This window comes from Arachis ipaensis, chromosome B1 (genome assembly GCF_059453495.1).
Source record: "Arachis ipaensis isolate K30076 ecotype BB chromosome B1, ASM5945349v1, whole genome shotgun sequence".
NCBI lineage: Eukaryota > Viridiplantae > Streptophyta > Magnoliopsida > Fabales > Fabaceae > Arachis > Arachis ipaensis.
Genome location: NC_142436.1, coordinates 41,665,228 through 41,669,838, shown reverse-complemented (window position 1 = coordinate 41,669,838; position 4,611 = coordinate 41,665,228). Strand labels below are relative to the sequence as shown.

At 36.4% G+C, this 4,611-nt stretch overlaps 1 non-coding gene across 1 annotated transcript; it reads right to left on the bottom strand.

Annotated features, from left to right (window-relative positions):
• Positions 1-2,194: 2,194 nt before the first annotated feature.
• LOC148576335 (small nucleolar RNA R71) lies at positions 2,195-2,302 on the bottom strand. The gene has a single exon (XR_015903174.1). It is a non-coding gene; the product is annotated as a small nucleolar RNA R71 (small nucleolar RNA).
• Between the last annotated feature and the right edge of the window lie 2,309 nt (positions 2,303-4,611).

The following is a 4,611-nucleotide window of genomic DNA, read 5'->3' as shown; positions in this document are numbered from 1 at the left end:
TTATCAAGAGCAAGCTAGTTGTTGCTAATCCATCAGCTGTTGTATGCTTGATTTGTCACTTAAAGCTTGGCTGGCCATTGGCCATGTCTAGTATTTTGGACCGGAGCTTTCATTGAAAGCTTGGCTGGCTAGTGAGCCATGTCTAATTCCTGGACTGAAGCTTTAGACTAAGAATGCAAGATTCCTAGAATTCGTATTAAAAATTTTGGAATCCTTATTTTTCTTTTTCAAATTAATTTTTGAAAAATACAAAAAAAAAATAGAAAATCATAAAAATCAAAAATATTTTGTGTTTCTTGTTTGAGACTTGAGTCAGATTTTAAGTTTGGTGTCAATTGCATGTTCATCTTGCATTTTTCGAAAAAATCATGCATTCATGGTGTTCTTCATGATCTTCAAGTTGTTCTTGGTAAATCTTCTTGTTTGATCTTGATGTTTTCTTGTTTTGTGCCTTTTCTTGTTTTTCATATGCATTTTTCGTTTGTTAGAGTCTAAGCATTAAAGATTTCTAAGTCTGGTGTCTTGCATGTTTTCTTTGCATTGAAAATTTTTCAAAAATATCTTCTTGATGTTCATCATGATCTTCAAAGTGTTCTTGGTGTTCATCTTGACATTCATAGCATTCTTGCATGCATTCATTGTTTTGATCCAAAATTTTCATGCATTGAGTCTTTTTCATGTTTTTCTCTTTCATCATTAAAAATTCAAAAATCAAAAAATATCTTTCCTTTTTTCTCTCATAAAATTCAAAAATTTGGATTGACTTTTTCAAAAATTTTTAAAATTCAATTGTTTCTTATGAGTCAAATCAAATTTTCAATTTAAAAATCTTATCTTTTTCAAAATCTTTTTCAAAAATTAAATCTTTTTCTTAATTTTATATTTATTTTCGAAAATTTCAAAAATCTTTTTCAAAAATCTTTTTCTTAATTTTATATCATAATTTTCGAAAATATCATTAACAATTAATGTTTTAATTCAAAAAATTCGAGTTTGTTACTTACTTGTTAAGAAAGATTCAAACTTTAAATTCTAAAATCATATCTTGTGATTTCTTGTGAGTCAAGTCATTAATTATGATTTTAAAAATCAAATCTTTTTCAAAACTAATTCTAATCATATCTTCCTATCATATCTTTTTTTTAAAAAAAATCTTATCTTTTTCAAAAATTTGATTTTTAAATATCTTTTCTAACTTTTTATCTTCTTATCTTTTAAAATTTGATTTTCAAAATTTGTTTCAACTAACTAATTGACTTTTTGTTTGTTTCTTATCTTTTTCAAAACTACCTAACTAACTCTCTCTCTCTAATTTTCGAAAATCTCTTCCCTCTTTTTCAAAAATTCTTTTTAATTAACTAATTGTTTCAATTTTTAATTTTAATTTGATTTTATTCCTAATTTTCGAAAATCACTAACCCCTTTTCAAAATTTTATTTTCGAAAATCCTCTTTCTCTCTCATCTCCTTCTATTTATTTATTCATCTACTAACACTTTATCTCACCCAAATTCGAACCCCCTCTTCCATCTGTGTTTGAATTTTCTCTTCTTCCCTTCTTTACATTACATTCTTTTCTTCTTCTACTCACACAGGGGAACCTCTATACCTGGGTAAAAAGGATCCCTATTATTATTATTTTTCTGTTCCCTCTTTTTCATATGAGCAGGAGCAAGGACAAGAACATTCTTGTTGAAGCAGACCCTGAACCTGAAAGAACTCTGAAGAGGAAACTAAGAGAAGCTAAAATACAACAATCCAGAGATAACCTTACAGAAATTTTCGAACAGGAAGAGGAGATGGCAGCTGAAAATAATAATAATGCAAGGAGGATGCTTGGTGACTTTACTGCACCTAATTCTAATTTACATGGAAGAAGCATCTCCATCCCTACCATTGGAGCAAACAACTTTGAGCTGAAACCTCAATTAGTTTCTCTGATGCAACAAAGCTGCAAGTTTCATGGACTTCCATCTGAAGATCCCTTTCAGTTTTTAACTGAATTTTTGCAGATCTGTGATACTATTAAGACTAATGGAGTAGATCCTGAAGTCTACAGGCTCATGCTTTTCTCTTTTGCTGTAAGAGACAGAGCTAGAGTGTGGTTGGACTCTCAACCCAAAGATAGCCTGAACTCTTGGGATAAGCTGGTCACGACTTTCTTAGCCAAGTTCTTTCCTCCTCAAAAGCTGAGCAAGCTTAGAGTGGATGTTCAAACCTTTAGACAGAAAGAAGGTGAATCCCTCTATGAACCTTGGGAGAGATACAAGCAATTGACCAAAAAGTGTCCTTTTGACATGCTTTCAGAATGGACCATCCTGGATATATTCTATGATGGTCTGGTCTGTCTGAATTAGCTAAAATGTCATTGGATACTTCTGCAGGTGGATCCATTCACCTAAAAAAAATGCCTGCAGAAGCTCAAGAACTCATTGACATGGTTGCTAACAACCAGTTCATGTACACTTCTAAGAGGAATCCTGTGAGTAATGGGACGCCTCAGAAGAAGGGAGTACTTGAAATTGATACTCTGAATGCCATATTGGCTCAGAATAAAATATTGACTCAGCAAGTCAATATAATTTCTCAGAGTCTGAATGGAATGCAAGCTGTATCCAACAGTACTCAAGAGGCATCTTCTGAAGAAGAAGCTTATGATCCTGAGAACCCTGCAATAGCAGAAGTAAATTACATGGGTGAACCATATGAAAATACCTATAATCCCTCATGGAAAAATCACCCAAATCTCTCATGGAAGGATCAACAAAAGCCTCAACAAGGCTTTAATAATAGTGGAAGAAACAGGTTTAGCAATAGCAAGCCTTTTCCATCATCCACTCAGCAACAGACAGAGAATTCTGAACAAAATACCTCTAATTTAGCAAACTTAGTCTCTGATCTATCTAAGGCCACTGTGAGTTTCATGAATGAAACAAGGTCCTCCATTAGAAATTTGGAAGCACAAGTGGGCCAGCTGAGTAAAAGAATCACTGAAACCCCTCCTAGTACTCTCCCAAGCAATACAGAAGAGAATCCAAAAGGAGAGTGCAAGGCCATTGACTTAATTACCATGGCCGAATCCAAGGAGGAAGGAGAGGACGTGAATCCCAAGGAGGAAGACCTCCTGGGACGTCCAGTGATCAATAAGGAGTTTCCCTTTGAGGAACCAAAGGACTCTGAGGCTCATCTAGAGACCATAGAGATTCCATTGAACCTCCTTATGCCCTTCATGAGCTCTGATGAGTATTCTTCTTCTGAAGAGAATGAGGATGTCACTGAAGAACAAGTTGCCAAGTTCCTTGGTGCAATCATGAAGCTGAATGCCAATTTATTTGGTAATGAGACTTGGGGAGATGAACCTCCCCTGTTCACCAATGAACTAAATGCATTGGATCAACTGAGATTGCCTCAGAAGAATCAGGATCCTGGAAAGTTCCTAATACCTTGTACCATAGGCACCATGACCTTTGAGAAGGCTCTATGTGACCTTGGGTCAAGAATAAACCTCATGACACTCTCTGTAATGGAGAAACTGGGAATCTTTGAGGTACAAGCTACTAAAATCTCATTAGAGATGGCAGACAATTCCAGAAAACAGGCTTATGGACAAGTAGAGGACATGTTAGTAAAGGTTGAAGGCCTTTACATCCCTGCTGATTTCATAATCCTAGATACTGGGAAAGATGAGGATGAATCCATCATCCTTGGAAGACCCTTCCTAGCCACAGCAAGAGTTGTGATTGATGTTGACAGAGGTGAATTAGTCCTTCAATTGAATGAGGACTCTCTTTTGTTTAAAACTCAAGGTTATCCTTCTGTAATCATGGAAAAGAGGCACAGTAAGCTTCTCTCAAAAGAGAGTCAACCAGAGCCCCCACAGTCAAACTCTAAGTTTGGTGTTGGGAGGCCACAACCAAACTCTAAGTTTGGTGTTGAACTCCCATATCCAAACTCTAAGTTTGGTTGGGGAGTCTCAACAATGCTCTGAACATCTGTGAGGCTCCATGAGAGCCCACTGTCAAGCTATTGACATTAAAGAAGCGCTTGTTGGGAGGCAACCCAATTTTTATTTATCTAATTTTAATTTATTTTTATTGTTATTTCATGTTTTATTAGGTTCATGATCATGTGGAGTCACAAAATAAATATAAAAATTGAAAACGGAATCAAAAACAGCAGAAGAAAAATCACACCCTGGAGGAGGATCTTACTGGCGTTTAAACGCCAGTAAGGAGCATCTGGCTGGCGTTCAACGCCAGAACAGAGCATGGATCTGGCGTTGAACGCCAGAAACAAGCAGCATCCTGGCGTTCAGACGCCAGAAATGCACAGTGAGGAAAGCTGGCACTGAACGCCAGAAACAAGCATGGAACTGGCGTTCAACGCCAGAAATATACTGCATCTGGGCGCTGAACGCCCAGAACAAGCATCAATTCGGCGTTTAAATGCCAGAATTGCCTACAAAGGCATTTTACATGCCTAATGGGTGCAGGGATGCAAATCCTTGACACTTCAGGATCTGTGGACCCACAGGATCCCCACCTACCACCACTCACTCTCTTTCCTCTTCTCAATGTTCATCCTCTCTTCCCAATAAACACTCTTCCCCAAA